The 11,930-nt window shown below is 44.4% G+C and overlaps 1 pseudogene; it reads right to left on the bottom strand.

The window, feature by feature from the left end:
- Positions 1-2,687: 2,687 nt before the first annotated feature.
- Positions 2,688-4,896, bottom strand: LOC129631052 (elongation factor 1-alpha 1-like; annotated as a pseudogene).
- Between the last annotated feature and the right edge of the window lie 7,034 nt (positions 4,897-11,930).

The raw sequence follows: 11,930 nt of genomic DNA on the forward strand, positions 1-11,930 counted from the left end.
TCTCTCAATTTGTCCCACTCTCTTTCCCCATCTGTGTCCATAAGTCTGTTCTCTATATCTGAGTCTCTATTTTTGCCCTGCAAATAGACTCATCAGTACCATTTTTCTGGATTCCATATACCATAAAAAAATCTTAATAGGAGTTTTATAACTTACAAAAGTTAAGTATGGTGTTTGTAACAGTCAACTCAAAAGATTTATATATATATATATGACATATATATTATACATATGAATATATATGACCCTGAATATATATTTATATATATTAACTGGATTAATCACAAAACCTCATGTTAAGCTAACTCAACTCAAGATGAGATAAACAACATTTGTGGAATCTGTCCACAACTTAATTTACTCATAGAAAAATATATAGATAGACACACACTAATTTTTTCCTTTTTAAAAATAAAAATGAGATCCTACCATAAGTGGATATAGACATAAAAACATCTTTCAAGTGGATCACATAGATTTTACTGTTTCATTCCATTAACTGGCAGTTTTATGAGGCACTTAACCATTCACCCGTCATTTGAGACTCACAGCTGATTTGATACTTTGTTTTGTTTTACCACCACAAACGTCACTGCAGTTGTCTCATTAAAAGATAATTCTCAGGAAAAGGTAAAATCATGACTCTCATAGATATGAAAATTTTATTTAACTCATTGTTAATAAGGCAAAGAATGATAAAGATGTGCGTCCCCACCCCCATGGAAACATGGGTACAATCAGCTATTTGTCCAGCCTGACTGTTGCTGGCTTTTCATGACTTTAAAATAAATTGTGATCAAATAATAGTAAAAAAAAAAAAAAAAGAATGATAAAGATGTCAAAGCCAACTCATAGGACAAAGAACAAACATATTTATAGATAAGAAATAGTGAAATCAATGTGTAAATGGAGGCAAAATTGTCTCCTGGTTGAGGAGGGAAGTCAACTGACCCTCTAGGGGATGGGATTTATGCATATGTCTATAAGACAACACTCAAAAAACTAAGATCATGGCACCGGGTCCCATTACTTCATGGAAAATAAATGGGGAAACAATGGAAACAGTGACAGACTTGATTTTCTTGGACTCCAAAATCACTGCAGATGGTGACTGCAGCCATGAAATTAAAAGATGCTTGCTCCTTGGAAGAAGAGCTACGACAGCATACCAAAAAGCAGAGACCTTACTTTACTGACAAAGGTCCATCTGGTCAAAGCTATGGTTTCTCCAGTAGTCATGTATGGATGTGAGAGTTGGACTATAAAGAAAGCTGAGTGCCGAAGAATTGATGCTTTTGAACTGTGATGTTGGAGAAGACTCTTGAGAGTCCCTTAGAGATCCAACCAGTCCATCCTAAAGGAAATCAGTCCTGAATATTCATTGGAAGGACTGATGCTGAAGCTGAAACTCCAATACTTTGGCCACCCGATGCAAAGAACTGACTCATTTGAAAAGACCCTGATGCTGGGAAAGATTGAAGGTGGGAGGTTAAGGGGCTGACAGAGGATGAGATAGTTGGATGGCATCACTGACTTGATGGACACGAGTTTGAGCAAGCTCCGGGAATTGATGGTGGACAGGGAAGCCTGGTGTGCTGCAGTCCATGGGGTCACAGAGTCAGACACGACTGAGCAACTGAACTGAACTGAAGGTTTTAAAATCTCTTCTTGGTTCTATACTCCAGAGTTGGTTCTCTCGGTAGCTTTCCAGGATCATACAAGCATTGGCATGTACCTGGGGTCCCCCTTACCTTTCGCCTCCTGCTGGTTGTGAAATGAAATATTTTTGTGAAATGAAATATTTTCTGCTATACCAATAAACAAGCCATGCCACAGCCATCAGGGATTCCAGACTTCCAAATGTAAACTTCTGAGCCCAGGCGAGACAATACCAGCTATCTGGCAGCCATCAGCCAGGGCTGAGGACCTGGGGTAGGGTGTGAGAAAGCACAGGAGGCAGCCAACTGCCACATCCACTACCCCTTATGGTAAATGAGGAATTAAGGATGGGAACAGTCAAAAAGCAGGCTTTGGTTCCAGATAGCTGAGATACATATGAAAGAAATGATTTCAGTAAGCCTGGACACTTGTATCTTCCCATACATTGTTCAGTTGCTTAGTTGTGTCCAACTCTTTGCGACTGCAGCACGCCAGGCTTCCCTGTCCTTCACCATCTCCTGGAGCTTACTCAAACTCATGTCCATTGAATTGGTGATGCCATCCAAACATCTCGTCCTCTGTCGTCCCCTTATCCACCCACCCTCAATCTTTCCCAGCATCAGGGTCTTTCCTAATAAGTCAGCTCTTTGCATCATGGATGGAGGAGCCTGGTAGGCTGCAGTCCATGGGGTCGCTAGAGTTGGACACGACTGAGCGACTTCACTTTCACTTTTCACTTTCATGCACTGGAGAAGGAAATGGCAACCCACTCCAGTGTTCTTGCCTGGAGAATCCCAGGGACGGGAAGCCTGGTGGGCTGCCGTCTATGGGTTGCACGGAGTCGGACACGACTGAAGTGACTTAGCAGCAGCAGCCAAAGTATTGGAGCTTCAGCTTCAGCATCAGAGTGCTAAATTCCTTAACACGAGAGATCTGGTTTTGTTAATGAGTCCAAGTTTGCCCTGCTTGCCCCAGGATATACCAATAAATCTGAGGGACAAGGTGTTGAGATAAAGAAGGCACTTTATTCTGGGAACTGGTTGACTGAGAAGATGGCAGGCTAGTGGCTCAAAATAAAGCTCAAAAAACCCATCTTGTTGGGGCCTGGATGCCAGGTTCTTTTATGGATCAGAGATACAGGAGGTGAGGAAACAAAGTAAAGACCATTCAGTTCTTGCAAGTATCTTCTACAGCTGCAAGCCTCAGGCAGGGGGATGTGTTAGTTTCACTTCCTTCATTGGTGGGCTGAGTTGAACAGGCATGCTCAGTTGCGTCTGACTCTTTGAGACCCCATGAACTGCAGCCTGCCAGACTCCTCTGTCCATGGGATTTTCCAGGGAAGAATACTGGAGTGGGTTGCCACTTCCTTCTCCAGGGGATCTTCCCAACCTAGGGACTGAACCCACATCTCCTGCGTCTCCTGCATTGGCAGGTGGATTTTTCTTTTTTCTCATTAAACTTTTTTTTAATGGGTCTCAAATTCTGTGACAGATTTTTGGTCAAGTTGTTTTCTTTAGAAAGTACTGATTTTAAAAACCAATAACTTAAATTGCCACACACAAAACATATGGTCCACAAAACATTCTCCTTTCCTCCTGAAGGAAGATGCATTGTTGTAATTAACCTGTCTTTTACTATCAAACTTAAATGGCCAATTGAGACAAACAGTTCTGAGACTGTTCTTCCACCACTGATTAAGACTGGGGTGGCAGGTATTGGGGATAATACTCATTTAACCTTCTGAGCTTTCTGGGCAGACTTGGTGACTTTGCCAGCTCCAGCTGCCTTCTTGTCCACCGCTTTGATGACACCCACAGCGACCATCTCTCATGTCACGCACAGCAAAACAGCCCTTGAGAGGATAGTTAGAGAAGGTCTTGACACACATGGGCTTTCCAGGAACCATATCAACAATGGCAGCAATACCAGATTTCAAGAATTTAGGCCCATCTTCCAGCTTTTTCCCAGAACGACGATCAATCTTCTTCTTTAGTTCAGCAAACTTGCAAGCAATGTGAGCTGTGTGACAATCCAGCGCAGGTGTGTATCCAGCACTGATTTGGCCTGGATGGCTCAAAATAATCATCTGAGCTGTGAAACCCAGCTGCTTCCATTGGTGGGTCCTTTTTGCTGTCACCAGCCATATTGTCACGACGAGCATCTTTGACAGACACGTTCTTGACATTGAAGCCCACATTGTCCCCAGGAAGGGCTTCTCTCAATGCTTCATGGTGCATTTCTACAGACTTCACTTCAGTTGTTACACTGACTGGAGCATAGTTGACCACCATGCCAGGTTTGAGAACACCAGTCTCCACTCGATCCACAGGGACAGTACCAATATCACCACCAATTTTATAGACATCCTGGAGGGGTAAACGCAAGGGTTTGTCAGTTGGGTGAGTTGGTGGCAGGATGCAATCCAGAGCTTCAAGCAGGGTGGTTCCACTGGCATTGCTGTCCTTACAGGTGAATTTCCATCCCTTGAACCATGGCATGTTAGCACTTGGCTCCAGCATGTTATCACCATTCCAGCCAGAAATTGGCACAAATGTTACTGTGTCAGAGTTGTAGCCAATTTTCTTAATATAGGTGCTGACTTCCTTAACAATTTCCTCGTATATCTTCTGGCTATAGGGTGGCTCTGTGGAATCCATTTTGTTAACTCCAACAATTAGTTGTTTCACACCCAGGGTATAAGCCAGAAGGGTATGCTCATGGGTCTGCCCGTTCTTGGAGATACTGGCTTCAAAGTCACCAACACCAGCAGCAACAATCAGCACAGCACAGTCAGCCTGGGATGTGCCTGTAATCATGTTTTTGATGAAGCCTATGTGTCCTGGGCATCAAAGATGGTAACACGGTACTTGCTGGTCTCAAATTTCCACAGGGAGATATCAGTGGTGATACCATGCTCATGTTCAGCTTTCAGTTTCTCCAAGACCCAGGCATACTTGAAGAACCCTTTCCCAACTCGGCAGCCTCCTTCTTGAATGTTTCAATTGTTCTCTTGTTGATCCCGCCACATTTGTAGATCAGATGGCCAGTCGTGGTAGACTTCCCTGAATCTACTTGTCCAATGAAAATGATATTGATGTGGGTCTTTTCCTTTCCCATTTTCTCTTAGGTTTAATGGTGGTTTTCACAACACCTGTGTCCTGGCGGCAAACCCGTTGCAAAAAAGCTGGTAGGTGGATTCTTTACCACAGAGTCACCTTGGAAGGCCCAGGTAGGCAGGGTCAGGCTATCTCCCCGAGGCAGGCCATTTTGTATGCCTATAGTAACAAAAGCGACAAGATAAGGGATAAAGTCACAGAAGCAAATCCGGGATGAATTCAAAACCCTTCCCGGTTATAGTTTTTCTTAATTAATCTTTTAATATTCAGATTACCTGCCCCTTGTTGCAAACTTCTATATAACCTGGCTCCTCTCCTCCCACCATACCCACCCTCCCCTCCGCAACCGCCCCCAACAGAGAAACAGTTCTCTCCAGGTCACCTGAGTTGCTGTCTTGGGCTTGAAGTCCTCAGGATTCCCACTGAATAAACCTCTCAACTTTTAAGCCCCTTATATTTTTTCAGTGGACAAGGTGAGCTGGCAGACTGATGGTCAAGTTCTCTGCTCTTCACTCCTGATTTCCCTAGGCCTCTCAGCCTCCTGCCTGCTGCCCCACCCACTAACCCACTACAAGGAGAGAGAAAAGGAGCCAGGGAAGGAAGGCAGAGGGTATTTCTGCATCACTGACCCCCTCCACCCTCAGCCTCTCTGAGTACAGAGACTGAACTGAGGGGCTGAGGCTGGCTAGGTTAACAAGGCATCTCAGTGTCCCTGCTGGTCTTAGAAAGCCCAGGAGGCAAGACAAGGCATACCTCAACTCTTCGCATTCCTGTCCTTCCTTCCTGGGAAGACTGGAATCTTCCTGGCAGAAGATTGCAATCTTTGCTCCAGTTAGGGTTAAAAAAAAATAGAAAAGAAAAGGAACAAAAACTGTTTTTCAAGCAGCAACATTCCCTCCCTCCTCCCCATCAACCAAAGGAGAAAAGTAGCCAGGTGAGGGTAAAGACGTCACAAATTTGTCTTTTCATTGGGAAATCTAAATTTCTGGCTTTTCAGGAAGATTCATTCCTGCTGCGGCTGCTGTTGCTGCTAAGTCGCTTCAGTCGTGTCCAACTCTGTGCGGCCCCATAGATGGCAGCCCACCAGGCTCCCCCGTTCCTGGGATTCTCCAGGCAAGAACACTGGAGTGGTTTGCCATTTCCTTCTCCAATGCATGAAAGTGAAAAGTGAAAGTGAAGTCGCTCAGTTGTGTCTGACTGTTAGTGACCCCATGGACTGCAGCCCACCAGGCTCCTCCGTCCATGGGATTTTCCAGGCAAGAGTACTGGAGTGGGGTGCCATTGCCTTCTCCGAGATTCATTGCTAGCAGGCTTCAAATCTGAGTTCAGAAAGCCAAATGACATGAGCCTGAAATGGGCTTCCCAGCTGGTGCTAGTGATAAAAAAAAACCCACCTGCCAATGCAGGAGACATAAGAGCATTGGGTTCTGTTCCTGGGTGGGGAAGGTCCCCTGGAGGAGGGCATGGTAACCCACTCCAGTACTCTTGCCTGGAGAATCCCATGGACAGAGGAGCCTGGCAAGGTATAGTCAACAGGGTTGCAAAGAGCTGGACATGACTAAAGCCACTTAGCACACAGCATAGAGGCAGAGGGTAGGAGCTCTGGGGTAGCGAAGCAGAGCTCAGGGCTCCTGGTGATGAAACCAATTAGGGCGCTCCTGTTCACTACTGAAGACTGCTGGGCTGGACCATGTAGCTCATGGGATGCTCAAGAGGGCTGGGAAGCACAGTCCCAGAGAGCCTTCTGGTCTGGACTGGGAACGTGTGGGGCGAGCATGGTGATGCAATAAAGCAACCAGGTCTAAGAAAGCAGAGGAGTTAAAGCATTCAGCTTATGTGAGAAATTATCCAGGTTGGCTGGACCCTGCAGGGGACCCCCCTCCCAGACACCTGGGGACTTCAGTCTTGGGCCACTTCTAGCTCTACCAGCCTCAGCTCTCTGGGAGAGCTCAAGCAATGTGTTTTTAAGTACTCCAGACACTTCTTGGTCCCAAGATCTAGCTTGGCTGTCTGCCCAATGCAAACGATACCAGATGCCTTCAGGTTGCAGGACCAAGTCTCCAGGTTCTGAGCTTGTAGACTTAAGGGTCTTGAGAGGAGTCCCTCCCTGTACATTTTCAGTTTTTCCTCCAGACCTGGGGGTTCTGGCTCCCAAGATTGGGAAGAGAACATGTGAAGACCCCATCCACTGCCTGCCTGGCATGTCTTGTTGTTTAGTCTGGTGTCTCTTTTCTTGTTCAGTTACTCAGTCATATCTGACTCTTTGCCGCCCCATGGATTGAAGCATGCCAGCCTTCCCTGTCCTTCACCATCTCCTGGAGTTTGTTCAAACATGTCTATTGAGTTACTGATGCCATCCAACCATCTCATCCTCTGTCATCCCCTTCTCCTTCTGCCTTCAGTATTCCCCAGCATCAAGGTCTTTTCCAGTGAGTCAGCTCTCATCAGATGGGCAAAGTATTAGAGCTTCAGCTTCAGCATCAGTCCTTCCAATGAATATTCAGGATTGATTTCCTTTAGGACTGATGGGTTTTATCTTGCAGTCCAAGGGACTCTCAAGAGTCTTCTCCAGCACCACAGTTTGAAGGCATCAATTCTTTGACACTCAGCCTTTTTTATTGTCCAGCTCTCACATCTGTACACGACTACTGGAAAAACCATAGCTTTGACTAAATGGACCTTTGTCAGCAAAGTAATGTCTCTGCTTTTTAATACACTGTCTAGGTTTGTCGTTGCTTTTCTTCCAAGGAGCAAGAGTCTTTCAATTTCATGGCTAAAATTGTTGCAGGGAGGAAGCCAGTTCTGACTCTATGTTGGAAACTGTTCCTTTGACCTGCTTTTCATTGCTCTTGTTACTATAATCATACTCAGTGTCTTGTTTGGAGGACTCTACCTCTCTGCTTGACTGTAAAATAAAATGCCTTTGTTCAGCTCATGGAGAGATAGTTTGTCCCTGCCCACCTGGGAACAGGAGAGATTAACATACCCTTTCCAAAGGCTGGCCATTCTCTTAGAGAAGTTTTGGAAGACTGAAGACCCTTTCACTTTACTTCCCCACTGCCTCTTCCTCTCTCTTCTGCCTTTTGACTTTAGTTCCTCATTGCCGCTTTCTCTCTGGCATAAAAGAACCTGGCATCCAGACCCCGATAAGATGGTTATTTTGAGGCACTAACCTGCCATCTTCGCAGTTTGCTAGTTCCTGATTAAGGTCACTTTACTTGCCTCAACACCTCGTCTCTTTGATTCATTGGCCTGTCTTGCTGTGAGTAGAGTGAGCCTGGAGTCAGTAACACAGTCACCATCCACAGTGATTTTGGGGCCCAAGAAATAAAGTCTGTCACTGTTACCATTCTTTCCCCATCTATTTGTCTTGAAATGATGGGACTGGATGCCATGATCTTCGTTTTCTGAATGTTGAGTTTCAAGCCAGCTTTTTCACTCTCCTCTTTCACCTTCATCAAGAGTCTCTTTAGTTCCTCTTTGCTTTCTGCCATAAGAGTGGTGTCATCTGCATATCAGAGGTTATTGATATTTCTCCCAGCAATCTTGATTCCAGCTTGTGCTGTCTCTACCTAGACACACTATTCTGTATGAGAGACTTCTCCAGTTCACTCAAATTCCTAGACTGCACATCTAGGTGCAGTCTCCACCATCCACCACTGCAAACAGCGTACTCTTTGATTCAATGTCTCCCTCTTTTGGCTCAGCTGCACCTCAGAGAATAACATCTAGGAATAGCTCTTGCAGACTCAGGAAGCAAGATCAGTGCCATTCGGGTAGGGAATCATGGTACAGGGGACCTAGGTATGAAATCTAAGGGAGAAGGAGCCAGGGCTCAAGATGGCAAGCACCATGGACCCCAAGAGCTTCTCACCTAGTAGAGACAGGAGCAGCTGCATGAGGACCAAAGAGGGCCCTCATAGTGTTGGGTCCAGAGTAGGGTCCCAGTGCCAGGCTCTAAGACTGTACTGGGTGGATTTTCCCCACAGGGGCTCCTCCTAGCCAAATCCTCCTGCTATTTGTCAGGTTTGTTTTTCTTCCCTCAAATCTCCTGTAATTAAAATGCTCACTCTTTTCTACACTAGAAACAAAAGCTGAACCCAAAGTCCAGGTAACAAGAGCAGCTCCAAGACTCTATTTCTTTTGAATTTTGTCAGTTAGCTTCAGGATTTTCCAAATTCCTTCTTTAAAAATTGTTGCTGGCCAAAATCTTGACCTTCTCTGCCTACTGAAGCCGAATGAAAAAATATGGAGACAAAGTTTGGAGGAAACAGAAAGGTGGCTTTAATTCTCAGCTGGCAGAGAGGGGAACACAGTAGGCTCTTGCCTCAAGAGCTGTGGCTCCCTACCCCCACCTTCATGAGGAGTCTAAGGGCTTATATAAGGCAAGAGCTTGCAGTCGGGAGTCTGTGATGGGGAATAAAGGTGATAGGATCTTGATTTCTTCCTCTTGCATTGTTTCAAAGACAGTCATAAACTGGCGTCAGTAACCGAGTAATTGAGTGTGGTCATTTGGTAGCTTTGAGGCCTTATTTCTGATATGTAACTACAAGGGGAAGGGTGTTGTAAACACCAGATAGGGGATGTATTTAGCATAGAGCACCCCACTCCAGTACTCTTGCCTGGAAAATCCCATGGACGGAGGAGCCTGGTAGGCTGCAGTCCATGGGGTCGCTGGGAGTTGGACACGACTGAGCGACTTCACTTTCACTTTTCACTTTCATGCATTGGAGAAGGAAATGGCAACCCACTCCAGTGTTCTTGCCTGGAGAATCCCAGGGACAGAGGAGCCTGGTGGGCTGCCGTCTATGGGGTCGCACAGAATCGGATACGACTGAAGTGACTTAGCAGCAGCAAAGGGAAAAATGTGAATTGTAGCTCCTGCAGAGTTAAGGGGCAGAAAAACAAGCTTAGTTACAGACTTTCAGAGTTAGGAGTAGGTAAGTAAAAAACTAGGAATATTCAGGCATGCTTACCGTTCTCTTTATCTTCTTTGTTCTCAGGAAAGGGAAAAACTCACTCCTCTTTTTCCCTTTTCACTGCAACAAATTCCCCGCTGTCAGTGTATTCCCTGCATATCAATGGAGGAAGGGAACTAGGTGCTATTCTTATCTGGCTGAGGACAAAACTTCAGTTTTTCTTTGTTTGACAATCACCAGCTGTTCAGCCCATCTATCTCCTACTTCAAGTATTCCTTGAGAGAAGTGAACCCCAAGAAATCTTAATTGAGGTTATGAAGGACAGATAGACAGTCTTCTGCTTGTAGACCCTACTTAGTTAGGGTCACAGAGCTTTCACTTTGTTTTATTAAGGGGCCCCAAGGTGACTTTTGTGGTTATTCCTGCAGGATCTGTTCAGAGGAATAGCTGTAATCTTTTGGGGGCATGGGTTTTCTTTCTGCATCAAATTATCTTGATGCAAATCTGTTGTCATCTGAGGGAGATAAAACTTAACAGACATTTAAAAAAAAAAAAAACAGAGGTTATAAATCAGTAAAAGAGTTATTGTAACTAGGGGTCAAAGAGAATAAGAACCAAGTTATGTTTGGTGACAATTTTGATTGTGATCCAGGCAGGGTCCGTGCTTGCGTCATCCTCTCCAAAGGAATGGACTAGAAGTAATTGAACAAATGGTAACCTGAACATTAATAGACAAAATAGAAAAAGTTAAACCTAAGATTTAAGCCTGAATCTTAATTTAGGTTTAATACTTGGAGGACACTTGTAGCCAGGTAGCCAGTTATCTAGGTTTGTCTAAGTAGGTCTTAACCCTTAATGTGGCTATTGGTCATTATGCATTTTTTTTCCCCAACATATGATCCAGAGCAATTTCATTGTCAAAATATATAACAGTTACAAGAAAATACCTTTAGAAAATAAGGTTGTAGTCACCTGCTGATGGCAGATTTTGTTTTTAGAATGTCTGATGGCATCTTAAGTCTCACACAGCTCAGAAAACTCAACAAGTTTTGAGTTTTCAATACAAGTCTGAAATCACACCATAGTGTCACCTATTTATTTTCATAGCTACTGTATTTTGACTTTAATTGTAATTTTTCCTTAATAGCCAAAGCAACTGTCCCTGTCAACAATGTTAGCGTTTCTCTAGGTATGAGAAGATGCAAGAATCAGGGCTCATAAAAATCTCCTGAAAGTGTCTAGTTATCTGAAGACCTCTTCAGGTAGTTTTTCCAGAGCACAGAGTGCCTCATTCCTAATTTCCACCCTGAATTCCTTTCAGGGAGTGTTGAAGGTGAGCAGCTTCAGTGGCCATGATTTAAACTTTGTAAAGATATTGGCAAGTGTCAATTTCTAATTGGCAGAGCCCTTTCAAGGTCATGAATCTGACCTTGGTTTGGGGGCATTACATGACCATTTTGTCCCATGGGGCCAGGAATGGTCATTCCCAGGTCTTGTGAAGATTTAATGACAGGCCACTCAATGTGCTGTTACTAGACTAGGCCATAAAAGAGTATTCAAAATTCTCTGGACTACTTGCACTTACTGGTCTCTTGTGGTCCAGGAAGATATTCCCTTTTGTTGTTTCTTCTCATATCTAGAGTTACACTGTTACAATCATTGATCTCATTGAATTGTATACTATCATTTTATCAGTGGCTCAGTCACACACTTGGTAACCTAAGGGGCAACACTTTATGAAACAGGCAATATACGAAACAATGTAGCTAGCAGTAATAGTAAAGTCATAAGTAAGAACTTAAGAACTTCCATTAGGTGTAGCCCAGTATATGCCAGTATATACCTAAGTTATCTGACTCAGTTTGTTCAATACCAATTCTTATTTCTTAGGGAAACTGTATATTGGTATTGTCCATAAGGCACCCACACTATTTTCTAGTGTTTAGTTCAGTTAGTTCAGTCGCTCAGTCATGTCCGACTCTTTGTGACCCCATGAATTGCAGCATGCCAGGCCTCCCTGTCCATCAACAACTCCCGGGGTTCACTCAGACTCACATCCATCAAGTCAGTGATGCCATCCAGCTATCTCATCCTCTGTCATCCCCTTCTCCTCCTGCCCCCAATTCCTCCCAGCATCAGAGTCTTTTCCAATGAGTCAACTCTTCACATGAGGTGGCCAAAGTACTGGAGTTTCAGCTTTAGCATCATTCCTTCCAAAGAAATCCCAGGGCTGATC

This window comes from Bubalus kerabau, chromosome 1 (assembly GCF_029407905.1).
Source record: "Bubalus kerabau isolate K-KA32 ecotype Philippines breed swamp buffalo chromosome 1, PCC_UOA_SB_1v2, whole genome shotgun sequence".
Lineage (NCBI taxonomy): Eukaryota > Metazoa > Chordata > Mammalia > Artiodactyla > Bovidae > Bubalus > Bubalus kerabau.